Genomic DNA, 13,946 nt, shown 5'->3' with positions numbered 1-13,946 from the left:
GGTGAGTAGTTAATTAGAAAAAAAATCGGAGGCCTTAGAACTTGAATGCACCTCGTACAATGCAAAATTTTTTATACACTGTCTCCACCCCTTGCTCAGCCGAGGCTTGCACTATAGCAGGATGGCTAACTGAATCAAAGATATTTTCAAAATCTGCGAAAGCTGTACATAAGCATTCTAAAACCAGTTACTTTGTATTGTCACTTACCAGAGAGCAAGAATATGGTGCATCGCACAGAAACTACTGAGTAATCCTGTCTGCTCAATGGATTGAGCTGCGTTAGCGATGTGACTGATATGATTTAATAATATTCTTGTAAAAACAGATTAGGCTTATGGGACAATAATTTTTTATATTATGAATGGTTCTATTTTTTTGGAGCAGTATTATCATTCCTTTGAGGTTGGCATTCATCATGGTCAATAGATGAAGTAAAGATTTTTTGAAAATTGCTTTGGAATTTCCTCACTAACAAACTTCTGAATCTCAACAGACAGGTCACTGTAACCATATGCAGTGCCATTTTTACAAGGTATCAGTAACACATTTGACTTCCAAAGGAAATAGTCCAAAACTCTGTGTGCAGCACAGGGGTCAGATAATGTTTTAATTAGCTTTTGTTTTGAATTCAGGTCTCTGCAAAGATTCCTGATGAAATTTAGAATTTCCTCTCTGTCGGTACGTCTACCACTATTTCCTCTATTACAATAATATATTTCTGGTCAATATGAGTAAACTGGATCTTAGAAAGGTCTGAATGTTTTCCATTAAATCTACCTCAGTCAGTAGCAGCCAGCAGAGACACAAGCAGCCACAGGGAAGTAGTCAGTTTTGTGCATTTTATGAGTGCCTAACTAGGAGAAAATTGTATAGTTTCATCTGTGTGCTTTGCTAGTTTAATTTCTTGAGTTTCTGTATGTTAATTTAATATTTAATATACCCAGTTGTCGTGTGTTCCTTCGTGTCTGCAGCCGAGTTCCATAGCACATGTTGGTTGTCCTTGCTTGTCTGTGTAGCGTAGTTTTCCATGGTCTTTAGTGCAGACAGGGACTGCAACAGATGTGTGCGGATGTAAGCCTAGTTGGTAACACTTTCTTCTCAGCTCCAGGCTGTGATGGCTTCAGTTACACAGCTTGAAGCTTCAGTGAATGGGCATCACTGTCGTGGGTCAACCGTGTAAATCCAGTGGATGTCAACATGTCTGAATCTGCTGGTCTCCCCACTCTGGTGACCAGCCCAGTTACTGCTCGCAATGAGGTTGACCACTCCCCGTGGTCTAGTGGGAGGTCGCCTCATGGTGTGGCAGGCGGCGAAAGACTTCCCTGGGTGAGGCATGTAGTACCTCCCCAGTTAGTCTGACAAACAGCTTCCAGGTACTGTCTGTTGCTAACACTGTCCCTCAGTCAGATACAGTCACTTGTCTTGTTTCGGAGGGAACCTCTCAGTCTACAAAATCTGGGCAGTCGCAGAGGGTATGATTATTAATAGTTGGGAGCACCAACATTAGGTGTGTTATGGGGCCCCTGAAGGACATGGCTGCCAAGGAAGGGAAGAAAGTCAATGTGCAATCCACGTGCATACAAAGTGGGTCATTCCAGACGTGGATAGCGTTCATCCTGATGCCATGACATGAAGAGCACAGGGTGCAGCCAAGCGTAGGTGGTGGCTCACGTCAGTACCAATGATGTGTGTTGCTTTGGATCGGAAGAGAGTATCTCTGGTTTCGAGTGGCAAACAGAAGTGGTAAAGATAACCAGACTTGCTTGTGAGATGAAAGCAGAGCTCACCATTTGCAGCATAGTCGGCAGGACCGATTGTGGATCTTCTGTACAGGGCTAAGTGGAGGATCTGAATCAGACGCTTAGACGATTCTGTAGGCTGCAGATTCCTCGAATTGCGCCATAGGGTGAGGGGGTTTCGGATTCCGCCGGATGGGTCAGGTGTCCATTACATGCAGAAGGTGGCTATATGGGTAGCAGGGGCTGTGTGGCGTGGACTGGGTGGGTTTTTAGTTTAGAGGGTCTCGTAGAAATACAAAAAGGGCTTCTGTCTCCAAGGATGCAATTCGAACATAGGAATAAAGTAGATACAGGAACTGTTGGTGTAACAGCTGTAAATTGTCGTAGTTGTTTTGGGAAAGTACCAGAGCTACAAGAGCTAATAGAAAACTGATGCTCAAATCGTTGTAGGCACTGAAAGATTGGTAAAGCCAAGAAGAACCTAACTGTGTTCCGGAAGGATAGGCTAAACACAGTTGGCAGTGTCTTGTTTGTTGTTGTTAAAAGTAGTTTATATTGTAGTTCCGGTGAGGTAGTGTGGGTAGAGGTCGTTCTTGGCAAACGGAATAAAATAATAATTGGATAGTTTTACCGACCTTCCAATTCAGATGATACAATTTTGGAAAGGTTAAAAGAAAACTTGAGTTTAATTTCAGAAATGTACCTTACTCATTCAGTTATGACTTTAATGTACCCTCGACATGTTGGCGAAAATACATGTTTCAATCTGGAGGTATGCATAAAACATCAACTGAAATTGTGCTAAACACATTCTCTGAAAATTATTTCGAGCAGTTAGCTCACGAGTCCACACAAGTAGTAAACGGTTGTGAAAACACACTTAACCTCTTAGCAATAAATAATAGTGAGCTAATAACGAGCATCAAAATGGACACAGGGGTTAGTGAACACAGGGTTGTCCCAGCGAGACTGAATATTGTAACCCCCAAATTAGCCACAAATAAACGAAAAAGTACCTATTCAGAATAGCAGATAAAAATTCACTTGATGCCTTCCTGAGAGACGATCTCCACTCCTTCCAAATTAACAATGTAAGTGTAGATGGGTGTGGCTTAAATTCGAAGAAATAGTATCGACAGTAACTGAAAGATTTATACAAAATAAATAAACAAACGACGGAGCTGACCCCCCTTGGTACACAAAACGGGTCTGAACACTGTTGCAGAAACAACGAAAAAAGCATTCCATGCGATCATTTACAAAAGCTCGTAATTTAGAGCGGGCATCAGTGCGAGATGCTTACAATAGTTTCCACAACGAAACTATATCTCGAAACCTGGCAGAAAACCCAAAGAGATTCTGGTCGTATGTAAAGTATGCTAGTGGAAAGACACAGACAATGGCTTCTCCTCACGGCAGCAATCGAAATACTATCGACGACACTGCTGTGAAAGCAGCGTTACCAGTACTGAACATGGCCTTTCGAAATTCCTTCACAAAAGAAGACGAAGTAAATATTCCAGAATTCGAATCAAGAACAGCTGCCAACTTGAGTAACTTAGGAGTAGATACCCTCGCTGTAGTGAAGCAACTTAAATTACTTAATAAAAGCAAGTTTTCTTCTCCAGACTGTATGCCAATTAGGTTCCTTTCAGAGTATGCTGATGCAATAGCTCCATACTTAACAATCATAAACAACCGCTCGCTACACGAAAGATCCATACCTAAAGACTGGAAAGTTGCACAGGTCACACCAATAATGAAGAAAGGTAGTAGGAGTAATCCATTAAACTACTAGCCCATATCATTCACGTCGATATGCAGAAGGATTTTGGAACAAATATTGTGTTTAAATATTATGAATTACCACGAAGAGAATGCTTTATTGACACACAGTTAACACGGATTTAGAAAACATCGTTCTTGTGAAACACAACTAACTGTTTACACACACACAGTGTTGAGTGCTACTGACAAACGATTTCAGACTGATTCCATATTTCTAGATTTCCAAAAGGCTTTTGTCACTGTACCAATCAAGCGGCTTGTAGTGAAATTGCGTGCTTACGGAATATCGTCTGAGTTATGTTGCGGGATTCGTAATTTCCTGTCAGAGAGATCACAGTTTGTAGTAACTGACAGAAAGTCATTGAGTAAAACAGAAGCCATTTCCGGCGTTCCCCAAGGTATTGTTCTAAGCCCTCTGCTGTTCCTTATCTATATAAACGATGTAGAAGACAGCCTGAGCAGCCGTCTTACCTAGTTTTGCAGAATATGCTGTCGTTTATCGTGCAGTAAAGTCATCAGAAGACAAAAAAAATTGCAAAACGATTTAGGAAAGATATCTGAATGCTGCAAAAATTGGCAGCTGACCCTAAATAATGAAAAATGTGACGTCATCTGTTAAAAGTAAGCTGTTAAACTTCTGTTACATGATTAATAAGTCTGATCTAAAGGCTGTAAATTCGACCAAATACCTAGAATTACAATTACGAACAATTTAAATTGGAAAGAACATGTAGAAAATGTTGTGGGAAAGGCAAACCAAAGACTGCGTTTTATTGGCAGAGCACTTCGAGAATGTAACACATCTGCTAAAGAGACTGCCTACATTACGGTTGTCTGTCCTCTTTTGCTGTACTGCTGTACAGGATTTACGGTGTATGCCGAGAAAGTTCAATGAAGAGCACCAGCTTTTGTATTATCGCGAAATAGGAGAGCGAGTGTCACTGTTTGTGATGGACACCCTTAAAACAACGCGTTTTTCGTTGCGGCAGAATCTTCTCACGAAATTTCAGTCACCATCTTGATCCTCCGAGTGCGAAAATATTTTGTTGACGCCGACATACATAGCGAGAAACCATCATCATAATAAAATAAAGGAAATCAGAGCTCGCACGGAAATATATAGGTGTTCGTTATTCCTGCTAGCTTTTCGATACTGGAATAATGGAAAATCATTGAGAAGGTAGCTCAATGAACCCTCTGTCAGGCCCTTAATTGTGATTAGCAGAGTATCCATGTAGATGCAGATATAGATATCTCCAGTTCTTCCTGGAAAATTTTACACAGATTGCAATGATCTATCATGTTGTGATCAGATTGTATTTTCACTTCCCTTCTCAGTCTAAGTAAATTTCTAATGTTTTCACTAATTTTTCTAAGTTGATTTTTATTATTTCTTTGGGCACCAACCTCATACGCACTTGAAACAATTGGTTTTCCAGATCTTATTCTGCCAAATCTTTAATTATTTTCCTAGAAGGCTTGCTGGACGCTTTCTTTGTTGTCTTGAAGTTTTATATGATAAATAGTATTTCTATTCAGTGTCACAAGTTTATACCTTTTATTTCTTGCATTTATCTCAGTACTTTTATTCACAGCTGGTGCCCTCTGTCAGTGTTGAATTTGTTTAAAACAGAGACATCTTTAACAATGTGAAGACAATTCTACAATACAAAGCCCTTCTCATTTTCAACATTGAAGTTGGAGCTTCTCAATGTACGTTTCTGGCTAGGATGCTTTTTGAAACATGTGTTCATTATAGCCATTCTTGGAAAATTTTCACATTTCATTAGTCACCGTCCTCTCTCATTCCTTTTGTCTATCCCATACTTATCACCTACCATTTCACCCTAACTGTGTGTTCCTATTTTAGTGTTAAAACTGCCAAAATTAATTTAAAGTGATAATCCCTTCCTTTCTCATATCTTTCAGTGATGCTGTTATAAAACGACCCATTCCATCGCTCTGTGTAGATCGAAGTGGGAGCATAGACCTGCACAGTATGAATTTTGTATCTAGGAAACATATTGCGAAACAATGGAGCTATTCTGTGGGATGGCTCTTCTAATGCAGATAATTTACAAACTATGTTTCTATTTATTTACTAAGGAGCCAACTCCATTTTGTTTTGTATCAGCGTCATCAAAGACATAGAACACATTTTCAAATCTAAAAAGGACACAATCTAATTTGCACCACATTTCGCTTGGTCCAGTGACACTCGATCTTTTCCAGTTCCTCCTTAATTTCTTCTACTCCATCGTTGCCTGACAGTGAATGGCAAACATAGGTACAGACCTGTAGTTGGTTAGTTACATACATGTTCTGTAGACCATTTGAACAATTTTTTCATATAATGACATGAAATGAGACAGTTTACAGATATGTTTATGTCATTTGTGTTAACAGTAATGAATATGTTGTTTTTTTATCCTACTCATGAAACTACATTTGAAAATCTGGGTCTTCTTATTAATACCTCTTTCAGTTGCAGATGTAGACATCAAAGTTCCTCCTACCTAGAGATTCGACTGTGATACTTCACTGGGACATTTAATGTTGATGTCATTCAGTATGAACTTTGAGTTTGAAGGTAATGAAGCTTAATCATGTCACCTGCTTCTTTGACAAATTATCGATAAAGTGCTTTGATGGGAAAGACGCCCTTAGGCCACGAAACCTAATTAATACCCGTGGAGTCGAAAAAAGTAAGAGGTGGCCAAGGGAGGGTGATAGAAAAGTGAGTAGAAGGAGGCTGGCAGAAGTAAGTAGCGGTACTTCCACCCTCAGCTTTCGGCCCCAAGTCACGATATATGTACTCCAAAAATGGGAAAATTTATATACCATTTGTAATTTTTTAATATTAAGTTGATACAGTGTTTTGGAGTATGTGTTGCAGGGGAGGGGTGGAGGGATGGGGACAAACAAAAAGAGAGAGAGAGAGAGAGTGAGTGAGCACATGTTGACAGTGACAGAGCTGTAGGTTGCTAAGAAACTTTTTGCTAAGAAACTTTTTAATAATAGAACCGTAAGTCAAAATAGTGCTGTAGTCACAATAAAAACTATTTGGAATATGTTAGTAATTACAAATTATATATCAAATACGCCACTATTGATAATATGCTTTTACATGTGGTGTCTTTTTTTACACTTATCATCTCCTAATATGTGATATTTGCATAGTTTAGTGTATAAGAGATTTATGCGATTTAAATACAACTGGAGAAAGCACCTTGTGATCACCTAAAGGAATTTACATAATACTGTTCATTTGTCAACTCAGAGCATCCACTTAACTTTGAGCTTTGTGGTAAAATATTTGTTTGTGTCATGTGGTACTAGCTAGCTGCAGAAGACAAAGTTGTACATACATATCGTCCATGATTTATTTATTGATATAAGTCCACATTATAATGGAAATATAATGATTTGAAACAGTGTCGTGTGAACAGTAATAAATGTAATTCGTTATAGCAAATTGTGTTCTGAATTGTTATCCAAATTACAAAAGAATATCTTTGTACTGCAACTTTTGGAGCCCTGCTGCAGTTATCTATGACCTGGAACACAACTCTTTTCTTATCATCACCTCACTTTTTTTGAATTTTTGATATGTATTATTAAAAGGAACCAACCCATGGATAAAAAGGAATGGAGTCATTTTAATGTCAGAGGTATAGAAGAAACAAGAGTTTTATGCATCCACAAAGAGTACTTTAACACAGACTGTTTTACAGTATAGATAAAGAAAATATTTCACATTTTACACAACATTCTCACAGATAAATGTGCGCAAAAAGAATTCATTCATAATTTTTTTGCATTTAACTGCAGATACTTGTATAATATTATAAAATATATCTAGGCCCATGAATAGTTTCTAATTAAAATGGTATTTCCAAAACTGTAGCAATTTGACAATTATATTTGCATGATCAATATATAATATTCACAAAATACCCATATATTTCTCATGTGGAAGTCACCAGTGCCAGTCAGAATCTATTATGAATATTTTCCCCTGATAAATTCCAATATGCATTACAGGTGCTTATGTAAAGCAGATCATATTTATTCGTGTTTTGTATTAAGTAATTTCCTGTGAGAAAACAGTTTCTCTGGAAATATGAGTTAATTCAAGTACTGCCTGAACAATAATATTTTATTGTTTATATACAACAAAATTTGTTTCAAAAGAATTAATTTGTGAAAATGTAGTCAACAGACTATGCACAATTTAACTGAGCTTTCTGTGTAGAATTTTGTGCAAAATTTTAGAAACATAAAATGTAACATTATAAATTATAAATTTACTTAGAAGAAGAAAGCTTAAACAGGAAAACGTTTTTTTACATTAAAAGCTACTACACCAGAAGGACTACTTATCTTCATAGAATCTAACAGCAAAGGCAACTGACACCACATCCATTAACATATATGTTAGCCACAACATTAAGCTTCTTATTAATTAATATTCTATCAGCTTCCATTTGTTAAATTTCATTATTTGTGCCAATTTGATTACAAACATGCTAAAAAAATAATGTGCTCAGTGACGCAATGTTACACTGAGGTGAGTACATGCAACTTCTTTGGTTTATTTTAGACAACTAAAATTCTGCAGGCTGTAGCCTGTCTCACTGCATTAGAAGTTGCACCAGTGGTCAGGTGTTTTCAATATAGTTTCAGTCGGCATTTAAAGAATTTGACATCTTTTACAATTTTTTACAGAATAGGTAGGTATGTTATTCACAAGCTGGAGACAATGAAATGTCAATCTTCATATGAGTAGAGTCTCTTAAAATATTTCTCAGTAGGATAAAAACTACACATGAAATAATGAATAGTGGACCACATTCAATATTTCTTGATAAATGCTGGTTGAGAGCGAAATATAGACTTAAGTATGAATGATTAATCTGTAGAATGCCTTGAAATACAATCATCAGGAAATTGAACTAATTTTAAATTTTGATAGGTAATTATTCACATGACTACTTTCACTTAAATAGAATATTTACAAAAAATAAACATATAAGATTAGGGTTTAATGTTGCCCCAGTAACGTAGGTCAACAGACACAGAGTAGAAGCTTGAGTACATGAAGGGTGGCAGAAGAAACCATTAGTGTTCTTGTCATTGAAACAACCCCAGAACCCTCCTTAACGGATTTTTGAAAAAAAAATGGAATGCCTAAACCAGTATGGGCAGATGCAACCATGAACTATTATCCTCCTGAATGAGAATTCCATAATCTAACCACTGTGCAACCTTCCTTGGTACAATATTTGCATTCAACTTGTGAAAGGTATTGTATGTACTACAAAAATTGCCCAAAGACTCAGCTAATCCATAGTTGATGAAGAGATACAAACTTACTAATAAAATCTGAAAATAAATAACTTTCCTACACTGAGCAGCAAGCACACTTGGTATCTCTGAACTGACCTCAACAACTGTAAAAATTAGATTAGACAGTATCATTATTTTCTCGCCAAATACACAAAATCATTCACATTGACACATGAACACTAAAGAAGATTAAATTAACATAATAAAGAGACAAATCCTGAGTAATATATTCATGGAACATAACACATTGGTTATAAATTTCATTTCTTGTAATAGTATTGTTGTAAATTACAATTTCTCATTAATTTATTTTATGAATGTAAGTATTATACACAAAGTAATACATGTCACACAATCCTTTTAGGTATTAGAATAATAACAGATATGAGTAGAAAGGCTGCTAGAATGAGTACATAATTTAATTTAAATATATACCAATGAATGTTAAGTAGAAACTGCTAGACAGAAAACAGGAATGTTACAGTTAAATTAATCCATTCTTATTCACAGGTTGCATCTGAAGTTAATGTATGCATTTTGCAAGAGTATCAGATAAAAAAGTTAACTATCTTACAGGATACAGTGTATCATGATGCGATCCATTAACTATTTATAATTTCTCGTATAATGTGATTCTTGGTCCATCATTCACACAGTAGTGAGTTTCTCATCATAGGATTTTCTCTGCCGAAATCTGTAGGTATTTTTGAACTTTCAAGCTTTCGTTTGAGCTCCATAGAGTGGTAAGCCATTCATACAAGCACAAAAAAGTGAAAGAGGTTGACTTTGTCTTGAAAATAGAAGAAAATATTCACATGAATGGAAGAGTATTGATGGCTTGTAAAATATTTTTGAAATCGTTTTATCCAATAATACAATAAACTAATTTGTTGAATATACTATGACAATACATTTGAATATTAGAGTAATTTCTCAGTACAAATCAGATAACATATTTCCCAGAAGTCCAAGTTAAAACATTTACTTTTAGCTCCTGGCCTGTTTCAAAATGATTAGTAATGTTAAGTTAGGAGAATTATACATACAGAAGTGAGCCAAAGATCTACACCAAAATAAAGTAACGTAGGTCCTTGTCACGTTCATAAGAAATGTTTTTAAGTAAATAGTAACAAAGGCTGAATTCTTCTGTGCGTAAAGTTATTGAAATAATCTGAATATCAGGGAGAAGAGGGAAACAACATTAGGGTACTTCATATAAAACATGTTGTTTCAATGGTGATGTACCATATAATCATTGCTGTCAGCAGAAGAAGGGTATGATGCACTAGTTTATAGTGGTAACATTTGGCTTTCAGTTAATGAAACTTAAGGTTCGCTGGGAGAAATGTGATAGGACGAATTTCTGGCGGAAAATACAGTATGAGATAATAAATAATGATGATAGAAAGAAAATAAATTATAATATTATAGTGAGGAGAAAAATATTCAGTAGTATTCTTACTCATCATAAAGCATGTAAAAGAAATTTATCACTGTAGTACTGAATGGAGCTTGTTGAAGCTATATTGGCAAGAAATGTTTTTAAGTAAATAGTAACAAAGGCTGAATTCTTCTGTGCGTAAAGTTATTGAAATAATCTGAATATCAGGGAGAAGAGGGAAACAACATTAGGGTACTTCATATAAAACATGTTGTTTCAATGGTGATGTATCATATAATCATTGCTGTCAGCAGAAGAAGGGTATGATGCACTAGTTTATAGTGGTAACATTTGGCTTTCAGTTAATGAAACTTAAGGTTCGCTGGGAGAAATGTGATAGGACGAATTTCTGGCAGAAAATACAGTATGAGATAATAAATAATGATGATAGAAAGAAAATAAATTATAATATTATAGTGAGGAGAAAAATCTTCAGTAGTATTCTTACTCATCATAAAGCATGTAAAAGAAATTTATCACTGTAGTACTGAACGGAGCTTGTTGAAGCTATATTGGCAAGAAAAGGAAAATAATATAATTAGTGAGAGGAGCTGTGTAGCAATCATTTGAAAGTCTTTGAAAAACATGTAGAATTCATAGAAGATTCTCTAAGACAGTGACTTGTGGTACTGCTTGGTAAGATATGAGATCATACTTTCCAGGACTGTGTGACAGATAGCCACAGTAATACATCAATTTCTCAAACTTAGGGCCCCAAGCAGCTCCTAAAAATAAAATAAATGTATGTTATTCTCCATTGACTATAGAAATTATTTCTTTCACATTTACAATTTCGGCCTTTGAGGCATTTTCAAATGGTAGTGCAAAAGCTAAAATACTACGAAAGTGAAGCACAGAATGCATATACAGAACTGCACAAGCATGTCATATAGACAGTAGAAAATTACAAAAATGGTGAAAATAATACATCACTTACATTTTGCTTCAGTACATGTCAGACCTTACAATACTCCAACATGCATACATGTCATCGCTAAAACTAAGCCTTTTCACTTTAGATATACAGAAACATCAAACAAGTGAAAAGCTCTAGACATTGTTAAATGGTGTACATTATGTGAAATGTTACCAGTGTTAACATCTTTCATATAAATCACTCAAAGTCAATGTTCTAACACACTGTTTCCATGGCGAGAAAAAACATTCACAGGTCAGGCTGTCTGTGCACTTACCAGATATTGTACATTGTGAACTTCATATCACAACGTCTTTGTACATGTGCTGACAACATATAGCTTTCTGGGTGTACACTGCTTTGCATTTACAAACCCACTTCCCACCATCCATAAACCTGTACGCACTCCATACCCCAGTAAAGCTTCAACCAACTCACTCTCGCACACAGTGAAATCAACCCCAATATTTACCTCTCATACCAACTTTAACTTTCCCTACTCATCCCAACACACACTAGGGCTTCTCTCTCCTTTTCCCTCTCCGTGCATCCTCATCCCTTTCCTCTTGTTACCACACCCAACCCACACACTAAACTCCTCCTCACCCTCTGTCTTCCCTACCTTCTGTATTCCCACCACCCATCCAAACCTCTACCCACACACCAAATTCCTCCTCACCCTCTGTCTTCCCCACCTTCTGTATTCCTACCACCCACCCAAAACCTCTACCTTCATCTCCATATTTTCTTACCTAACTGAACCCTAACTTTTCTGTCCACACCTCTCAACCATATGGATCATATTCTGTCCTCCTGAAAGACTTCTCACCCAGATTTTAATTGAAAGTGCCATTCTTCAATGTTTTTCCTTGGAAGGATTTCACCATTATGTGGCGTGTCTTTAAATGTATATATATTACGTTTTTTTCCAGTCTGTACCTGATTTTTAATTTAAAACAGAAAAATCAGCACATAGAAAGCTGTATATTGGAAACAGATGTAAAAAGATGTTGTGATATGAAGCTTACAATTGTTGTCACAAGAATGTACTGTCTCTCATAAGTGCATGGACAGTCAGAATATGAATGTATTATCGCGCCAACAACCTTAGTTCACAAGTAAACAGAGTGTTAGCACATAGATTTGTAATTATTTATGTCAAGGGTGTTAACATAGGAAATACTTCACATCATTTACATCATTTCACAACATAGACAGCTTCGCATTCGTTTGATATTACTGTATTCCTACAGTGAAAAGGCTTATTTTGGAATTATGACATGTACACATGTTGGAGGGTTCTAAAACCTGACATGTACTGAAGCAAAATGTAAGTGATGTATTATTTTCACCATTTTGGTAATGTCAGGGAAGGTGGGATAGAGTGTAACACGGGACTTTGTAGTGTAACATTTAGATTTTTAAGTTACCATGTTTGTAACTTTTTGTTTAACATTTTTACAATTGTCATTTGCAGCACTTTTGGCCAGCATACTTTGGAAGCAATTGAAATTCATCTTTGTTGTCTGGTGATGAAATTGTGCTTTGAGGTATGTGAAGTAAATTTTTATAATAACATAATACTCTGCACATTTTTCAAAACTTCCAAAATGATATAAAGCTGTCGTGTGGGGCGCAGCATAACAGTTTAATGTGTGGTTCACTGTAGCAATGTTATAGTGATGTGAACAGTGCAATCCCTGTTCTGGAAGCGATTGACAATGATGCGGGTCAACATGAGTCACAGAAAGACCCTTCTGCGCAACATACCAGCTTGGGAAGACGCACTCTACTAAGACTCTGTTGGTCCTGAAATTTTCCGAGGTTTCATTAGAGCTGATGAAAGAACGAGCAACCAAGAAATAGGAAGAGGGTAATAAATAACATTAGAAGAGATAAGCCAGTTAAAATACTGTTTGAGGATCATTTGAGACAGTGTGTGATGATACAGGAAAAGAAAACTAAAACCAACAAGAGACACACTGTAACAAATTAAATTTATACTTAATATTCAAAATAGTTAGAACAGTTTCAAAGCCTCACTGAGTCTGTGAGCTTTATATGATTGTTACAGAACAACATCTAAAAGAGTAATGTATTCACAAACATAGTTTTCGAGTTAAAAAATAATTTTTGTGCTCCACTGTACCTCACCTTCCCCTGCTACTGCCTACATGACATGTTTGTGCAGTTCTGTATATATATTCTGTACTTCATTTTTGTATTATTTCAGATTTTGCAATACCACTAGAAAATGCCCCAAAGGCCGAAATTGCAATTATGAAATAAATAATTTCTACAGTCAATGGCGAATATGATGTCCCTTATTGGATTCTGTATGATTGTGAACCATGATCATGAGAAGTTAACCTAGAAACTGCGTTCTTACAAATAAGTTTTGGAAGAGTTTTCAGTGACCATCCTTCAACATCAAAAATTCGATTCATGTCAAAAGATTAAGCGGGCAATTACACCCTGCAATCTTAATTAACATAGAAGTACACTCAGATCTAATCTTTCTTTAATATTTCCATTCAGTTCCAATGAGGAACCAGTTTTTCTGACAGAGGAATATTCAGTGCCTTTAACAACATGGCACATCATTTTCCTAGCCTTTCCTACCTCCATTTAAATCAATGTTATTTTAGGAAAACGCATAACCGCGAATAAGACAGTCATGCGTATCATTAGTAATATTGGGTATTAGGCTTT

At 36.3% G+C, this 13,946-nt stretch overlaps 1 long non-coding RNA gene across 1 annotated transcript; it reads left to right on the top strand.

Annotated features, from left to right (window-relative positions):
• Positions 1-6,822: 6,822 nt before the first annotated feature.
• Positions 6,823-11,463, top strand: LOC126183513 (uncharacterized). Its single transcript, XR_007536762.1, has 2 exons — positions 6,823-10,208; positions 10,659-11,463. It is a non-coding gene; the product is annotated as an uncharacterized LOC126183513 (long non-coding RNA).
• Positions 11,464-13,946: the final 2,483 nt, after the last annotated feature.

The sequence above is a fragment of the Schistocerca cancellata genome, chromosome 4 (assembly GCF_023864275.1).
Source record: "Schistocerca cancellata isolate TAMUIC-IGC-003103 chromosome 4, iqSchCanc2.1, whole genome shotgun sequence".
Taxonomy (NCBI): Eukaryota; Metazoa; Arthropoda; class Insecta; order Orthoptera; family Acrididae; genus Schistocerca; species Schistocerca cancellata.
This window is presented reverse-complemented; position numbering and strand designations above follow the sequence as displayed.